Here is a 19,882-nt window from a genome sequence, read left to right as displayed (position 1 = left end):
ATAACCTATATATATATTTATAACTATACCAAATATATTCAATGATTATTAATATTTATTATTCTATCTCAGCTTAGGCTGTAACAGATACTTGCGAAAAATAAACCCTCTCTCGATTCCACTCGTATGCCTCCTGGCATACCCATCAATAGAGCATATTCAAATATTTATAGTAACGTCAAAACCATCAAATCTAGGGAATATAGACATCAACATAAATTCCATCTCTATTTATTGTCATCAAAATTATTTTACTAAATTACCACTATCATCGCAATCACTTTCAATCACACTTTCACATCCACAAACACTTATCACTCCTTATCTTATCACAATTGGTACCTACACCCTGAAGAATAGTTATCACCTTCTATATTGCTTCATTAGTCACACTATTATCCAGTCCGCTCCAATTATATCCTATATATTCCAGATTTCAACATTTAGCACATTTAATGTCACACCCAATTCAGTTCACCATATCACACTATACAGATATTCACACACAAGCACATTATAATTCATTTATTTTATTTTATTTCATTTTATTTTACACCCCCAAAGTTGATTTAGTTTGAACCTCACCATCACTTATAAATGTTATTTATTTAAATCAATCGTTATATTTCATTCACTATAAGGTATATTATACACTAGATTGATATATGCACAAATCATCAGCCACATCTGATTTATATGTAATAAATATTTAATAAATTCATAATCCCTAAAGGTTTAATTCAGTCACACATCTCCTTGTTTTAGTTAATATTCATAATTATAAAAGAAAATAATATTGGCATATAATATCCGTTCCAATGTAGATTGAACAGGCGAGCTGTCACAACAAATAATTGAATGCAAAAGACATGATAGCCTATAATAAAATAACATGTAACAACTTGGTTCCCATTCATCATAACAAATTGAGGATAATGCAGGGAACCAATTACAAAATAAGTTCACTAATCCCCAGTGACGGACAGCCTCAAGAGCCAGTAGTTACGATCGCATATCAAGAACCTAGCAACCAAAATGAGGATGACGCGCGGACATGCACATCAACGAAAGCATAAGATTGACACTATTCTCAACCAATAGCAACAAGCTAACAAAAAGGAAAGTTAACAACGGAACCCAAATGATGGACAGAGCCTTAAACCAATGAGAGCATAACCTTGATACTGGGTATTCATAACGGTATTAATGAGGTATAGTGGTTAGGCTTTTCCTAACCTTAACACTGGGTACTCACAACGGTATTAATAGGTAAAACAGTTAGGTATTTCCTAACTATAATATTGGTCTTGCTCAAGATTACTCACTATCCTAATCACTTTATGGTAATAACAAGGTATAGAAGTTAGGTTTTTTCCTAATTCATACTTATTTCAATTATTACGGTAATAACAAGGTAATGAAGATAGGTTTTTCCTACTTTGATATTGGCTGACCACAATATTTCAACTCACCAACGGTAATAATAAGGTATCGGATTTGGGCTTTTCCCAAACCACCAATAGATTATCATATTCGGTACTAACAAGGTAATCAGTCAGGCTTTTCCTGACATCTACTTACTTCAAACTATAAGTGAAAGCACCACTCTCCTTTTTTGTACCATATTCAGTACGTATATCTTCTGGCTGCATGGTAGTAGACAAAAGTGGATTTTAAAATGTGTGTTAAACCCCTGTTTTTTACATGATCTAATAAAGGTTACTTTTTAATACATAATCTTTCATCCAATCCCTACACGTTCATGAGTGCTATATTTGTACCCTTTAGTCAGTTCTTTACTGATTCTCTGTATAGTTTACAAGTAGGTATAAGCACCAACCCCTAATAGATTGTTACTATTTGAATATATCAAAACTTAACAAACCCATTACTTTGGGTTAAAGGGGAACGTTCAGTATACTTTATTAATTTCTGAGTAGTGCCATTATTTCTTCTCTATAAACAAAGCTGTAAAAATTGTCATTTGTTTTTCTTTTGCTTTAAGTTTCCATTTTTGCATATTTTACTGTGAACTGTTTTATCAAGCAAGGGTTTTTCCATTTTGATTTGTTTGTTTTGTGCTGTTTTGAACATGTTTTTGTGATGTCGCTGTCCTTCACAGTGGAGCTTGTTCTATTAACTGTTAAGATACATGATGTTTCATTAATTATAATGAAGAGTCACTCACAACTCATGGATGCGACAAGGGGCAGGTACAAATATCTTTACATTTTGCAATTTTCCAGGTGCGATACTGCACCCATGTTTTTCTGAAGGATTTTAGCTTCATATATGAATTTTAATGAATCTGGACCAATGTCTACAGATGATAACAGAGTGTTTGCCAGGTCCTGTCCTGCTTCCAAGTTGCTGTTCCCTTCCTTTCTGACTAAGCGATTATCCCCTCCTGCTTCCAAGTTGCTGAGACAGCCCATCCTGATTAAAAGCATGTCCTGTTTTCAAGTTTCTGACTCTGACTTTGAGATTTCTGCATCCACTTTGTTAGGGCAGTCTTTTCCAGCATGTGAGATTAATACATTTTGATCAGCTTCCAAATTGCTGTCCTGGTGCATTCCTGATTAAGAAATTAAGTCAGTCCAAATCTCCTAAAGGATATATACACACACACACACACACTCACCTCATCTGTATTTCACCTATAGAACAGTTTATTGAAAACCTGTCTAAAGGGCTCATTCCCCTATCATCAATTCCTGCTTCATTTGGTTACTTTTTTTGGAAACATAAAGGATGGCTGTCTGAGGCCCTACATCACCTAAAGGGGCTTGATAACTAGGGTTACCATATTGCCGCTTTAAAAAGGGACACATATGGAAAATACTTATGTCAGGACTGTTTGAAGAAATGTTTTGAGTAATGTTCCATTATAAGAACGCTGACAAGGGCGAAACTAAAGGGGGTGCAGGGGTCGCGACTGCTACTGGGCCCATCCTCTTAGAGGGCCCGCAGCCACTGTTACCTAAGCTGTGTTCTTACTACCATCATTCTATTCAGACCAGCTATATGCAAAATGATGCATAATATATTTGAACTTATTTATAATATGAATATGACACATGCTATATACTTGTAAATTATACAGGATCATTATGCAACTCAAAAGCAGTTCTCTTTTGAGTATTTGTGTATAAATAGTCAGAATCATTATAAACAGCAGTGTGACCATTCCCAGGATATAGGTGCTCAGTGTTTTATAATGATTTAAACAAAAAAAGTAAATTTTTAATTTTTTTTGGGGGGGGGGGGCCTTGATGTATTCTTGCACCGGGGCCCTGGAATTCCTAGTTACGCCTCTGAACGCTGACATGTGTATTTTTCATACCACTTTAAGAAAATATTATGATAATCTATAACAATACAGAAGAGAGCTTTGGCCATCAATTAGTGTCCTGCTCCGTCCTCTTAACCTGATGGCCCTGCCTTTCTATGACACTTTGTCATGATCCTTATAAGTTTGCTATTTTGGATTCTATAATGGACAAAAATATTAAAACGCAGTGGTTAAAAATATTAAGTAAAATCAAACAGTTTGTCAACACATGTTACTGAGTTTGAAACTTATATGGATTAGACATAAGCAATCAATTAAGGAGCAGATCAGGTACAACTAATCTGTTATGGAATATTGATAAACACTTGAGCTTGCTAAAGTGCCTCATTCTAAAGGCAAGTTCATGCTCAAAATTCATTGACCATTGCTTCACCTATATTTTCCACAGTTTCTGTAGTGTTTCTCTCTTTATCACCAGATAAGAAATAAGAAACAGTCAACATAGAGTCATTCATATGTATGGTGCATCAGGAACACTGTAATTAGTCCATATATAAAGATAGACATTATTTGCATGAGAACCACTATTAGTATCATATACTTCACAGAGGTACTGCAGCAGCTTCAAAATCGAAACAGTCTCTCTTAGGCCCTGATATTCAAAACCTCTCTACTCAGGTGAGATATTCTAAAATGATCCTCCGGCACTGTGATATCCCTAGTGAAATTTTCAAAAGGCAGATTTTGCTTTACTTCTCCAAGGGGCATTTGCTGCATTTCTGTATGTGAAGGAGAGACAAGCCCAGTGCAATATAACACTGCATGACATGATAGTTCTACTGCATTTACATTTTGTGCTTTCTATTTTATATCACTTACTTTACACTTCAGATTAAATTTTATTACATTTAAACTTTCTATTTTGTATTTTATTAGAGAGATGAGAGGTGCCTTCCATAGAAAGTAATTGGAGGTAGGCATTTTTCAAGTCAATCTTTGTGAATTGCCAAAGGTGCAAAGATATCCTTCTCTTTAACACCACTTCTCTGTCCTTAAAGTGAAAGTCAAACCTAGGGTTTTTTAAATGCTAGGATTGACTATTGAAACAAATAAAGGGGACTTTCATTTATGAAGTATAAGATACTTCATGTAGAAAGCTCCTTTATTTGTTTCAACCGATCACCGGCCTGAGCTGCTAAGGAAGCCCACGTCAAATCGCTCTTTTCGTTGAGAGGTGACTTTTTTTACCTCTTAGCCAATAGCCATTCGGTAAATCTTGCTTGGCGCCCTTGGGAGTCAGATTTACTGCACGGCTATTTGCTAAGAGGTTAAAATGTCACCTCTTAGCAAAAAAATGTTTTGCTGTGGGCTTCATTATCAGCTAAGAACGGCAATCGGTTGAAACAAATAAAGGAGCTTTCTACATGAAGTATCTTATACTTCATGAATGAAAGTCCCCTTTATTTGTTTCAATAGTCAATCCTAGCATTTCAAAAACGCTAGGATTGACTTTCACTTTAACTGTGCCCAATTGACAATCAAACACTGATGCAAATTTGTGTTTCAGCTCTCTTACCCAGTTAGAGTGACAAGAAACTGCCTGTACAACATGACATGGTCTGCTGAGTACTTTTGGCATTCCTAGGTGGACCCCCAACTAGCAAGTCATTAAGGGGTAAAATAGCTGAGTACTGTTGTAACTGTGCATGAACAAATGCTCAACCTATTGGCTTTATTAATTCAGTTGATTAGGTCTGTAATCACATCTTAATAGTGGTAATAGGTACAAACAGGTGTAGTTTCTTCCAGTTATGCCAGCTAATAATGGACACAGCAGCTCCTGTGTCTAGGTCCATCATAATTTATTTTCCTTGTACTTTAACGGCCACAGTAAAAGCAGCTTGAATTTACTTTTGTGATATTTTTTTTTTAAATAGACATAAAACACTATGAAATGGTAATATGAAATGATAAATCTTATATATATAAAAAAAAGTTTGCAATATACTTTGATTATTTTTTTGTCCCCTTTTCCTGTAATTCTATTCTGAAATTGTGAGCTTTTCAGTTCCTGCAGAACAGTGTTATATTTCACACAGCCAATGGCTGCACAATTAATTGGCTGACCTATTTATTTCTGTCCCTAATTGGCCACAGCAAAGAAGGTAACCTAAGTTACAACATGACAGCTTCCATTGTTTTATATAAACTAAAACTTTGCACATATTTTGTCATTATTTAAACAGCTAATAAAAATTTAAAAAATACATCTGCATGTTTTTCTCAAAGTAATCTTTTCTTCAAAATGTCTCATGCTATCTAGCATTTATTTGGTGCTAGATTACAAGTGGTACGATAATTTATCGAGCACCTGCAAACGGGCAAACTTACCCCCTGCGTTGTCTGACGACATAAGAACAAGGCTCACATTGGAGCATATGGAAGCACACTTTCGTGAATGGAATTCTTCCTAGCAATGTGAAAGCAAGGTCACATTCGCATTGGGCTCAACTTGTAATATCAGCACACATTAGCGTGCGCTGGTATTACTCAGAGGAGCGCTAATATTGCTTTCTCAAAAGCGATATTTAGTGCTCCACTTGTAATCTGGCCCTTAGTGTTCAATGTCCCTTAAAGATTGTGAATCGAAATATGAACATCAGAGTCCCTGAAGACTCTTGTACTTGAACTCGGTAATTCTTTTTCTCTTGCCCTTTCCTAGCTTCTTAGGATTGTCTTGGATTCCTCTACAAACATTTTGCAAATTACCTTATTTACCACATGAATAACATTTTGCCTCCCTGAATCTGCAAGTTGTGATGTATGGTGATGTAGTGCCACAGCGATGGCAATGTATTACATTGTTCCCCCTTAATTTTAAGTTTACATGACTGCGGCCATTGGTGAGTACCTTTTTCAAATTACATGCTTCAGTGTGAAATCTATTTATAGTGCAGCAAATCAGCATGCTTTGAGTGCTGTGGGAAGATAGTACTTGACAATTTGCTAAGAGCAATAACAGGCAGAAATGGATTCTCCTTGTTTTTGATGTCTTTTTAAAAACTTAAACCTTTAAGCAATTCTAAGAGGTTGCAGTTGATAATGTGCAGTAATTAATGTAACTAACTGTGGCCTAGATTTGGAGTTTGGCGTTAGCCGTGAAAACCAGCGTTAGAGGCTCCTAACGCTGGTTTTAGGCTAACTCCGGTATTTGGAGTCACTCAAAATAGGGTCTAACGCTCACTTTTCAGCCGCGACTTTTCCATACCGCAGATCCCCTTACGTCAATTGCGTATCCTATCTTTTCAATGGGATCTTTCTAACTCCGGTATTTAGAGTCGTGTCTGAAGTGAGCGTTAGACATCTAACGACAAAACTCCAGCCGCAGGAAAAAAGTCAGTAGTTAAGAGCTTTCTGGGCTAACGCCGGTTCATAAAGCTCTTAACTACTGTACTGTAAAGTACACTAACACCCATAAACTACCTATGTACCCCTAAACTGAGGCCCCCCCACATCGCCGCCACTCGATTAAATTTTTTTAACCCCTAATCTGCCAACCGCCACCTACGTTATACTTATGTACCCCTAATCTGCTGCCCCTAACACCGCCGACCCCTATATTATATTTATTAACCCCTAATCTGCCCCCCACAACGTCGCCTCCACCTGCCTACACTTATTAACCCCAAATCTGCCGAGCGGACCTGAGCGCTACTATAATAAAGTTATTAACCCCTAATCCGCCTCACTAACCCTATAATAAATAGTATTAACCCCTAATCTGCCCTCCCTAACATCGCCAACACCTAACTTCAATTATTAACCCCTAATCTGCCGACCGGAGCTCACCGCTATTCTAATAAATGTATTACCCCCTAAAGCTAAGTCTAACCCTAACACTAACACCCCCCTAAGTTAAATATAATTTTAATCTAACGAAATTAATTAACTCTTATTAAATAAATTATTCCTATTTAAAGCTAAATACTTACCTGTAAAATAAACCCTAATATAGCTACAATATAACGAATAATTACATTGTAGCTATTTTAGGATTAATATTTATTTTACAGGCAACTTTGTAATTATTTTAACCAGGTACAATAGCTATTTAATAGTTAAGAACTATTTAATAGCTAAAATAGTTAAAATAATTACAAATTTACCTGTAAAATAAATCCTAACCTAAGTTACAATTAAACCTAACACTACACTATCAATAAATTAATTAAATAAAATACCTATAATTATCTACAATTAAACCTACCACTACACTATCAATAAATAAATTAAATACAATACCTACAAATAACTACAATGAAATAAACTATCTAAAGTACAAAAAATAAAAAAGAACTAAGTTACAAAAAATAAAAAAATATTTACAAACATAAGAAAAATATTACAACAATTTTAAACTAATTACACCTACTCTAAGCCCCCTAATAAAATAACAAAGACCCCCAAAATAACAAAATGCCCTACCCTATTCTAAATTACTACATTTCAAAGCTCTTTTACCTTACCAGCCCTGAACAGGGCCCTTTGCGGGGCATGCCCCAAGAAATTCAGCTCTTTTGCCTGTAAAAAAAACATACAATACCCCCCCAACATTACAACCCACCACCCACATACCCCTAATCTAACCCAAACCCCCCTTAAATAAACCTAACACTAAGCCCCTGAAGATCTTCCTACCTTGTCTTCACCCTACCAGGTTCACCGATCCGTCCTGAAGAGCTCCTCCGATGTCCTGATCCAAGCCCAAGCGGGGGGCTGAAGAGGTCCATGATCCGGCTGAAGTCTTCATCCAAGCGGGAGCTGAAGAGGTCCATGATCCGGATGAAGTCTTCATCCAAGCGGGAGCTGAAGAGGTCCATGATCCGGATGAAGTCTTCTATCAACGGCATCTTCAATCTTCTTTCTTCCGGATCCATCTTGCAGACCTCCGACGCGGAACATCCTCTTCTCCCGACGCCTACTAGCCGAATGACGGTTCCTTTAAGGGATGTCATCCAAGATGGCGTCCCTCGAATTCCTATTGGCTGATAGGATTCTATCAGCCAATCGGAATTAAGGTAGGAATATTCTGATTGGCTGATGGAATCAGCCAATCAGAATCAAGATCAATCCGAATCAGAATCAAGATCAATCAATGCAAGCTCAATCTGATTGGCTGATCGAATCAGCCAATCGGATTGAACTTGATTCTGATTGGCTGATTCCATCAGCCAATCAGAATATTCCTACCTTAATTCCGATTGGCTGATAGAATCCTATCGAATTCGAGGGACGCCATCTTGGATGACGTCCCTTAAAGGAACCGTCATTCGGCTAGTAGGCGTCGGGAGAAGAGGATGTTCCGCGTCGGAGGTCTGCAAGATGGATCCGGAAGAAAGAAGATTGAAGATGCCGTTGATAGAAGACTTCATCCGGATCATGGACCTCTTCAGCTCCCGCTTGGATGAAGACTTCATCCGGATCATGGACCTCTTCAGCTCCCGCTTGGATGAAGACTTCAGCCGGATCATGGACCTCTTCAGCCCCCCGCTTGGGCTTGGATCAGGACATCGGAGGAGCTCTTCAGGACGGATCGGTGAACCTGGTAGGGTGAAGGCAAGGTAGGAAGATCTTCAGGGGCTTAGTGTTAGGTTTATTTAAGGGGGGTTTGGGTTAGATTAGGGGTATGTGGGTGGTGGGTTGTAATGTTGGGGGGGGGGATTGTATGTTTTTTTTTTTACAGGCAAAAGAGCTGAATTTCTTGGGGCATGCCCCGCAAAGGGCCCTGTTCAGGGCTGGTAAGGTAAAAGAGCTTTGAAATGTAGTAATTTAGAATAGGGTAGGGCATTTTGTTATTTTGGGGGTCTTTGTTATTTTATTAGGGGGCTTAGAGTAGGTGTAATTAGTTTAAAATTGTTGTAATATTTTTCTTATGTTTGTAAATATTTTTTTATTTTTTGTAACTTAGTTCTTTTTTATTTTTTGTACTTTAGATAGTTTATTTCATTGTAGTTATTTGTAGGTATTGTATTTAATTTATTTATTGATAGTGTAGTGGTAGGTTTAATTGTAGATAATTATAGGTATTTTATTTAATTAATTTATTGATAGTGTAGTGTTAGGTTTAATTGTAACTTAGGTTAGGATTTATTTTTCAGGTAATTTTGTTATTATTTTAACTAGGTAACTATTAAATAGTTAGGGTTAGGGTTAGGGTTAACTATTTAATAGCTATTGTACCTGGTTAAAATAATTACAAAGTTGCCTGTAAAATAAATATTAATCCTAAAATAGCTACAATGTAATTATAATTTATATTGTAGCTATATTAGGATTTATTTTACAGGTAAGTATTTAGCTTTAAATAGGAATAATTTATTTAATAAGAGTTAATTAATTTCGTTAGATTAAAATTATATTTAATTTAGGGGGGTGTTAGTGTTAGGGTTAGACTTAGCTTTAGGGGTTAATACATTTATTATAGTAGCGGTGAGCTCCGGTCGGCAGATTAGGGGTTAATAATTGAAGATAGGTGTCGGCGATGTTAGGGAGGGCAGATTAGGGGTTAATACTATTTATTATAGGGTTAGTGATGCGGATTAGGGGTTAATAACTTTATTATAGTAGTGCTCAGGTCCGCTCGGCAGATTAGGGGTTAATAAGTGTAGGCAGGTGGAGGCGACGTTGAGGGGGGCAGATTAGGGGTTAATAAATATAATATAGGGGTCGGCGGTGTTAGGGGCAGCAGATTAGGGGTACATAAGGATAATGTAAGTAGCGGCGGTTTACGGAGCGGCAGATTAGGGGTTAAAAATAATATGCAGGGGTCAGCGATAGCGGGGGCGGCAGATTAGGGGTTAATAAGTGTAAGGCTAGGGGTGTTTAGACTCGGGGTACATGTTAGGGTGTTAGGTGCAGACGTAGGAAGTATTTCCCCATAGCAAACAATGGGGCTGCGTTAGGAGCTGAACGCGGCTTTTTTGCAGGTGTTAGGTTTTTTTTCAGCACAAACAGCCCCATTGTTTCCTATGGGGGAATCGTGCACGAGCACGTTTTTGAGGCTGGCCGCTTGCGTAAGCAACTCTGGTATCGAGAGTTGAAGCTGCGTTAAAAATGCTCTACGCTCCTTTTTTGGAGCCTAACGCAGCCTTTTTGTGGACTCTCAATACAAGAGTTATTTTTATGGTGCGGCCAGAAAAAAGCCAGCGTTAGCTACGCGGGTCGTTACCGACAAAACTCTAAATCTAGGCCTGTGAGCGCTATAGGGAAATTAATGAACGCAACAAAAGTTGCGTTATTTAATTCCCTATAGCGCTGCCATTACAAGTTTTGAAAAACACGGCTTGCGCGTGCGATATGGAGATTTTAAGCTCCATACCGCACCCAAAACAAGCGGTGTTTTGACGTGCTCGTGCACACTTTCCCCATAGACATTAATCGGGAGTGCTGGCAAAAAAAAGTCTAACACCTGCGATCGCGGAAACAAAAGCTCCGTAACACAGCCCCATTGATGTCTATGTGGAAAAAGAAAATACAGTTTAAACCTAACACCCTATAACATAAACCCTGAGTCTAAACACCCCTATTCTGCTGCCCCTGACATCACCGACGCCTGCCTACAGTTATCAACCCCTAATCTACCGCTTCTGATATTGCCGCCACCTAAATAAAAATTTTAACCCCTAATCTGCCGCTCCCGATATCGCCACCACTATACTAAAGTTATTAACCCCTATTCAGCCGCACCCCAACATCGCCGCAACTATATTAAAGGGACAGTCTACACCAGAATTTTTATTGTTTTAAAAGATAGATAATCCATTTATTAACCATTCCCCAGTTTTGCATAACCAACACAGTTATAATAATATACTTTTAACCTCTGTGATTATCTTGTATCTAAGCCTCTGCAAACTGCCCCTTTATTTCAGTTCTTTTGACAGACTTACAGTTTAGCCAATCACTGCCTGCTCCCAGATAACTTCACGTGCACGAGCACAGTGTTATCTATATGAAATACGTGAACTAACACCCTCTAGTGGTGAAAAACCGTTCAACTGCATTCTGAAAAGAGGTGGCCTTCAAGGTCTAAGAAATTAGCATATGAACCTCCTAGATTAAGCTTTCAACTAAGAATACCAAGAGAACAAAGCAAAATTTGTGCTAACAGTAAATTGGAAAATTGTTTAAAATTACATGCTCTATCTGAATCATGAAAGTTTATTTTGGGCTAGACTGTCCCTTTAAAGTTATTAACCCCTATTCCGCCAGTCCCCTACATCGCCACAACTAAATAAAGTTATTAACCCCTAAACCTCTGGCCTCCCACATCACTACCACTAAATAAAGCTATAAACCCCTAAACCGCCAGCCCCCCACATCGCAACAACCTAAATTAAACTATATTAACCCCTAAACCTAACCCTAACGTAACCCTATCCCTAATCCTAACCCTAACCCTAAACCTAACCTTAACACCCCCTAACTTTAACATAATGAAATTAGATATAAATTAAATTTACAATTATTAACTAAATAATTCCTATTTAAAACTAAATTCTTACCTGTGAACTAAAACCTAAGGTAGCTACAATATAACTAATAGTTACATTGTAGCTAGCTTAGGTTTTATTTTTATTTCACAAGTAGACTAGTTAGTATATAGTTATTAACTATTTACTAACTACCTAGTTAAAATAAATACAAACTTACCTGTGAAATAAAACCTAACCTGCCTTACACTAAAACCTAACATTACAAAAATTAAAAAACTTACCATTACAAAAAAAAACAAACGAAATTATCTCAAAAAATAAAGATTATTCCTATTCTAATACCATTTAAAAAAAACACCCCAAAATAAAAAAGCCTAATCTAGAATAAACTACCAAGGTACCTTAAAAAAACACCCCCTAACACTATACAAACCCCCACCCCCCAAACTACCAAGGGCCCTTAAAAGGGCCTTTTGGGTGGCCCTTAAAAGGGCCTTTTGTAGGGCATTGTTAAACAGCTCTTTTGCTAAAAAAAAATAATACAAACCCCACCTAACACTATACAAACTAGGTATGCACCGAAATGAAAATTCTGGACCGAAACCGATTCCGAAAATTCAGGATGCCCCTGGCCGAAAACCGAAAACGAAAATGTTTTTTTTTTCTTTTTTTAACTACAGTGTGTGTGTGTAACTGAGAGAGCTTGTAGGCGGAAAAGCTCCAACAAATGGGCGTGGTCACTTGTAACGTAGGGTGTGATCTGTAGTAAAACTGGTGGAGCTCTACAAGGGAGAGCGTGGTTATAGCCAGACAACAATACGAGGTAGACATGTGTTTTGTTTTTGGGTGTAGTTATCCGTGCGATGGGCATGGCTGCACCTGATCGTCTCATCTTATCTCCGCCTAGTTCCTGCTTAGGGTCTCACACTGACCCTTCAGATTATATGTCCGGAGCCCCAAATGGAGTCTGCCTATCACCAGGACCACCGGACTTAGCTACGACCTTACGTGCAAGGTGGTTATAGAAAGTTACTGTGCTTTTTTGTATACACTGTCCGGTGGGTGCTAATTTGTACCAACTGTGTGCGAGCTTTGGGCTTATGCATTTATAGTGTGCACGCATATTTGCTTCAGGCGAATAGAATGTCTCCGCACAAGAGGCTGATGTATGGGCACTGTATATAAGATTATACATATTCACTGTGTGTGCTTAGGGCTGTGTCTGATAATATCAAGTGTTTATAAACATGTTACTTATCCTCCATTGAATACTGTATTCAGAACTTTGGTTTACTTCTAAAAAAAAAAAAAGGGCACTGCTGGTTTCAAATATCATCATGTCATGGTACTTATGTTTGTGCTCTGTGTATAATGCCAGTGCTGTGCTGCTCACCTTATGCTAAGGATAGACATGTAACTCAATAGAACAGGGGAGGGCTGTACATTTTTAGCCATTTTGGTCCTCTTTGGGCCGTAATTGGAGTTGCACATTTTTGGCGGCCCAAATTTTGGTGCATCGCTAGTATTATTCTTTATTTAGTTCTGTGTAACAGAATCAGATTTAACCGTTTTTTGGGGGTTTTTTTACCAATTATCCAAATAAAGTATAGTCCTAGAAAAGTATTATTATATGCAAAACAGTAAGTCAAGTAATGAACTCAAACAGCAGCACTAGGCTGGCATCAAATTTGAAATATGCTACACAATAATTTTACAGAAAATAAAAGGCAAAAAACCCGAAAACCGAAATAACAAAGAATGCCATTTTCGGTCGAAACTTTCTGCGGCCGAAATTTCGGTGCATCCCTAATACAAACCCCCACCCCCCAAACTACCAAGGGCCCTTAAAAGGGCTTTTTGGGGGCCCTTAAAAGCGCCTTTTGTAGGGCATTGCCCTGAGTTGAACAGCTCTTTTGCTAAATAAAATAATACAAATACCCCCTAACACTATACAAACCCCCTCCCCCCAAACTAACAAGGGCCCTTAAAAGGGCCTTTTGTAGGGCTTAGCCCTAAGTTAACCCCTTAATGACCGGACCATTTTTCAATTTTCTTACCCTTAATGACAATGGCTATTTTTACATTTCTGCAGTGTTTGCGTTTAGCTGTAATTTTCCTCTTACTCGTTTACTGTACCCACACATATTATATACCGTTTTTCTCGCCATTCAATGGACTTTCTAAAGATACCATTATTTTCATCATATCTTATAATTTACTAAAAAAAATGATAAAATATGAGGAAAAAATGGAAAAAAACACACTTTTTCTAACTTTGACCCCCAAAATCTGTTACACATCTACAATCACCAAAAAACACTCATGCTAAATAGTTTATAAATTTTGTCCTGAGTTTAGAAATACCCAATGTTTGCACGTTCTTTGCTTTTTTTGCAATTTATGGGGCAATAAATACAAGTAGCACTTTACTATTTCCAAACCACTTTTTTTCAAAATTAGCGCTAGTTACTTTGGAACCCTGATATCTGTCAGGAATCCCTGAATATCCCTTGACATGTATATATTTTGTTTTAGAAGACATCCCAAAGTATTGATCTAGGCCCATTTTGGTATATTTCATGCCACCATTTCACCGCCAAATGCGATAAAAAAAAAAAAAAGTTAACTTTTTCACAAATTTTGTCACAAACTTTAGGTTTCCCACTGAAATTATTTATAAACAGCTTCTGCAATTATGGCACAAATGGTTGTAAATTCTTCTCTGGGATCCCCTTTTTCAGAAATAACAGACTTATATGGCTTTGTGGTTGTGTTTTGGTAATTAGAAGGCCGCTAAATGCCGCTGCGCACCACACGTGTTTTATGTCCAGGAGTGAAGGGGTTAATTAGGGAGCTTGTAGGGAGCTTGTAGTGTTAATTTTAGCTTTAGTGTAGTGTAGTAGACAACCCCAAGTATTGATCTAGGCCCATTTTGGTATATTTTATGCCACCATTTCACCGCCAAATGCGAGCAAATAAAAAAAAAACTTTACATTTTTCACAATTTTAGGTTTCTCACTGAAATTATTTACAAACAGCTTGTGTTATTATGGCAGAAATTGTTGTAAAAGCTTCTCTGGGATCCCCTTTGTTCAGAAATAGCAGACTTATATGGCTTTGGCGTTGCTTTTTGGTAATTAGAAGGCCGCTAAATGCTGCTGCGCACCACACGTGAATTATGCCCAGCAGTGAAGGGGTTAAATTAGGTAGCTTGTAAGGAGCTTGCAGGGTTAATTTTAGAGATCAGCCTCCCACCTGACACACCCCACCCCCTGATCCCTCCCAAACAGCTCTCTTCCCTCCCCCACCCCACAATTGTTCCCGCCATCTTAAGTACTGGCAGAAAGTCTGCCAGTACTAAATAAAAGAGTTTTTTTTTTTTTTTAAATAAAAATAATAAAATATTTTAGTTGTGATGAACCCCTTCCTTAGCACCAACCTCCCTGATCCCCCCCTCCAGCTCTCTAACCCTCTCCCCTACCTAATTACCGCCATCTTGGGTACTGGCAGCTGTCTGCCAGTACCCAGTTTGGCCCCACAAACCAAAGTATTTTAATTTTATTTTTAACTTTTATTTTTATTTTTAATTATTTCTGTAGTGTAGCAGCCCCTCCACAATACCCCCACCCCCTCCCCCTCCCAGATCCTTTTATATGGAAAAAAAAATTTTTTAACTTTTTTTCCCCCTTCCTAACTTCATTGGTGTCAGTGTGGCTAATGCGTGCACGTGCACGCGTGTCCACGTGCACACGCGTCCACGTGCACGCCCTCGTGCACGCACGCGCATCGTGCACGCGCGCGCATCGTGCACGCGCGCACACGCTCCCTCCTCCCACCCGGTCAAACAGCACCATCGGCACCATCACTACCGGTGCAGAGAGGGCCACAGAGTGGCTCTCTCTGCATCGGAAGCTTGTAAAGGGGTATTGCAGGATGCCTCCATATCGAGGCATCACTGCAATACCCTCAGAGCTGCTGGAAGTGGTTGTGATCACTTCCAGCACTCTGTTAGACAACTGACGTACCAGGTACGTCTATTGTCATTAACTGCTTGTTAATGCATGACGTACCTGGTACGTCAGTTGTCATTAAGGGGTTAAACAGCTCTTTTGCTAAAAAAAAAAATACCCCCTAAAAATATACATTACACAGAATAACAAACAAATTATCAAAAATAAACAAATTATTCCTACCCAAAAAACACCCCAAAATAAAAAACCTAATCCAGAATAAACTACCAATGGCCCTTAAAAGGGCCTTTTGTAGGGAATTGTCCTAAAGATAGCAGCTCTTTTAGCCAAAAAAAATTACAAAGACCCACTAACATTACAAACCCCCACCCCCCCAAACCCACAAAATAAAATAAAAACTATCGAAAAAACCTAAGCTACCCATTGCCCTCAAAAGGGCATTTGTATGGTCATTGTCCTTAAAAGGGCATTTAGCTCTTTCACTGCCCAGACCGTAACTAAAAAATAAAACCCACCCAATAAACCCTTAAAAAAGATGCCGTCTGGATGAAGATTGAAAAGGCTGCCTGGATGAAGACTTCTCGCCGCTTGGATCAGGACTTCGCCACCGGGATGAAGATTGAAGAGGCTGTCTGGATGAAGACTTCTCGCCGTCCGGATGAGGACTTCAATGCCGAGATGAAGTCATCATCCAGACAAAAACTGTAAGTGTATCATCAGCAGGGTAGTGTTAGACTTTTTTAAGGGTTTATTGGGTGGGTTTTATTTTTTAGTTTAGGGTCTGGGCAGTAAAAGAGCTAAATGCCCTTTTAAGGGCAATGCCCATACAAATGCCCTTTTCAGGGCAATAGGTAGCTTAGGTTTTTTTAGAATTAGGTTTTTTATTTTGGGGGGTTGGTTGGGTGGTGGGTTTTACTGTTGGGGGGTCTTTGTGTTATTTTTACAGGTAAAAGAGCTGATATCTTTGGGACAATGCCCCAAAAAAGGCTCTTTTAAGGGCCATTGGTAGTTTATTGTAGGCTAGGGGTTTTTTTTTATTTTGGGTGGGCTTTTTTATTTTGATAGGGATATTAGATTTGGTGTAATTCTTTTTATTTTGGATAATTTCGTTTTTTATTTTTTGTAATTTAGTGTTTGTTTTTTGTAACAGTATTTTCTTGGTTTTCTAATTAGATACTTTATCATTTTTAGAGTAGTATTAGGATTTTTTTAATGTGTAGTTTAGTTTTATTTAATTGGTAGTTAGTTTAATTTTATTTTAATAATTATGTTAGTTTAATTTTTAGTTTAAACTTTTTAATTTGACAGGTAAGTTTTAATTTAATTTAAACTAGGGAAATTGTAATTTAAATATAAAGTTAGGGGGGTGTTAGGTTTAGGGGTTACTAGTTTAAATTAGTTTATTGCGAATTGTGGGGGGCTTTCGGTTTAGGGGTTAATAGTTTACCTTAGTATATTTCGTTGTGGGGGCTTTCGGTTTAGGGGTTGATAGGTTTATTATAGTGGCGGCAGTGTAGGGCTTAATAACTTTAGTATAGTGGGGGCGATGTGGGTGGACGGCAGATTACGGGTTGATAATATTTAAATAGTGTTTGCGATGTGGAAGGGCGGCAGTTTAGGGGTTAATCAGTTTATTATAGTGGTGACAATGTTGGAGAGTGGCGGAATAGGGGTTAATAGTTTTTTTTAGTGGCGGCGATGTCAGGAGCGGCAGATTACGGGTTAAAAACTTTAAAATAGTGTTTGCGATGCGGGAGGGCCTCGGTTTAGGGGTTAATAGGTAGTGTATGGGTGTTAGTTAGGCTGACCATATTGCCGCTTTAAAAAGGGACACATATGAAAAATACATATGTCAGGGCGGTTTTCAGGGCTGTTTAAAGAAATGGTTTTGTATAAGAACCCTCACATATGTATTTTTCATATGTGTTCCTTCTTAAAGCGGCAATATGGTCAGCCTAGTGTTAGTGTACTTTTCAACACTTTAGCTATGCGTTTTATGCTACAGATTTGTAGCGTAAAACTCATAACTACTGCTCTCAGATGGCGGTACGGATCTTGTGGTTTTAGGCTGTAAAGCTCGCTTTTTAGCCTCACCGCAAAACTTGTAATACCGGCGCTATGGGAATCCCATGAAAAAACGTCATTTTTAGGAGTGCGGTACTGACGTTGCGTTACAGACTAAAAGGCTTGCGGTACAGCTATACCGATAAGACTTGTAATGGCTGTGGTGCAGTTTTAACGCTGAAAATACCATATTTTCAGCGTTAAAAGACAAACGCACAAACTTGTAATCTAGGTGTGTGACAGGGACATGGAAGCAGATTTATCTGGATGCAGAAGGTCACGTAGAATATCATAAGTTCCCACACCAATGGCTGTCAGGAATTCAGTCTTCTGCTTATTTTACATCATTAGCAGTCAGGTATTGTTCCAAGCATTCATACCTTGAGATCCATGAATCAGTGTCTGGATCAAGGTCTCGTAATGTTGCCGCTGTAGTGTTTCTCTCTTTAGTTAGGAATAAGTTAGGAATAAGAAATGGTTTTATTTATAAGCAGATAACTTATACAACATAGAGTCCTTCATAGGTATGGTACATCCGGAATACTGTAATAAGTCCATATATAAAGATAGACATAACATGCATTAAAGAGACTTGAAACCCACATTTTTTCTTTCACGATTCAGATAGAACATATAATTTTAAACAACTTTCAATTTAGTTATATTATCTAATTTGCTTCATTATTTAGGTATCCTTTGTTGAAAAGCATAGCTAGGAAGGTTCAGCACCTGGGTGCTTTTTGCTGATTGGTGGCTGCATATATAAAAAGTGCAGCCCCCAATCAGCAAATAGGACCGTGCTGCTGCCCCTACCTAGCCATGCTATGCTGTTTGTTAGTATCTATTTTGGGAGCTTGGAATATTTCAACAGGATCGCTCGGCATAGCAGCGGATCCCTTGGAATATTTTGCCACTTATAGTACATTTAGAAAATAATATAAGTACAAAGTTCTTTTGGTGCAATAATAATAATACAATAAAAAGTGGGAAAAAAAGTGTAAGGATATATGAGATCCACGTGGTATTTCCAATTCAGTAAATTAAGTGATGTCTTGCCTCAAATAAAACAAAAATAAGAATACATAGTGAAGTAAGTTATAACAAGTGATGATTCACATTGGGGTCCTGCCAAGGGGTTACTCACACTTTTAAGAGCCACCCAGGCTCTGGAGTAGAAGCAAACCTGGTTTATACCACCAGGTACCCAGTATAACTCCAATCGCAGACCACTGCTTTGAACAATAACATTTATTTTAAAAACATATAAAAATGTATAAAAAGCCACAAATTTACCACCATATACAAAGTCACTCGGGTATCTGTCCACCTAAGCTTGTAAGTGGGTGTGAGATCACAACACCCTTTTTGGATGGATGCGGATAGCGTGCAGGTCTTGCTACGCTCAAAACCGCTGTGTTAGTGATACCCACGATACCTGTCCTGGTGACTGATAATAGAGACGAGGCTGTGACCTTCTGACGTACGTTTCACCGTAGATGTACGGCTTCCTTGAAAGGGACGTCACAGCCACGTCCTTATTATCGGTCACCAGGATAGGTATCGTGTGTATCACTAACACATCTGTTTTGAGAGTAGCGAGACTTTAACGCTATCCGCATCAATACAAAAAGGGTGTTGGGATCTCGCACCCACAAGCTTATACAAGCTTATATGGACAGATACCTTTGTATACAGTGGTAAATTTGTGGCTTTTTAAACATTTTTATATGGTTTTAAAATAATTGTTATTGTTCAAAGCAGTGGTCTGTGATTGGAGTTATACTGGGTATCTGGCAGTATAAAACTAGGTGTGCGTCTACTCCAGAGCCTGGGTGGCTCTTAAAAGTGTGAGTAATCCCTTGGCAGGACCCCGTGTGAATCATCACTTGTTATAACTTACTTCACTATGTATTCTTGCTTATAGTACATTTGATGATCGGAGCCTCAGGCCCCAATGATTGAAAGTGCTGCGAGGCTGCAATATATTTAAAAGGAATCTGAAGTGATGTTGAGAATGCCGGTAAAATATTCAAAAGTGCCGACATTACTCTTTTAAGGTA

At 38.2% G+C, this 19,882-nt stretch overlaps 1 long non-coding RNA gene across 1 annotated transcript in view; it reads right to left on the bottom strand.

Annotated features, from left to right (window-relative positions):
* Nucleotides 1-1,892: 1,892 nt before the first annotated feature.
* LOC128665114 (uncharacterized) overlaps nucleotides 1,893-19,882 on the bottom strand; it is a 68,178-nt gene continuing 50,188 nt past the window's right edge. The window contains exon 2 of the long non-coding RNA XR_008402998.1: nucleotides 1,893-2,575. This is a non-coding gene — a long non-coding RNA (uncharacterized LOC128665114). The remainder of the gene's footprint in view (nucleotides 2,576-19,882) is intronic.

This window comes from Bombina bombina, chromosome 6 (assembly GCF_027579735.1).
Source record: "Bombina bombina isolate aBomBom1 chromosome 6, aBomBom1.pri, whole genome shotgun sequence".
NCBI lineage: Eukaryota > Metazoa > Chordata > Amphibia > Anura > Bombinatoridae > Bombina > Bombina bombina.
This window is presented reverse-complemented; position numbering and strand designations above follow the sequence as displayed.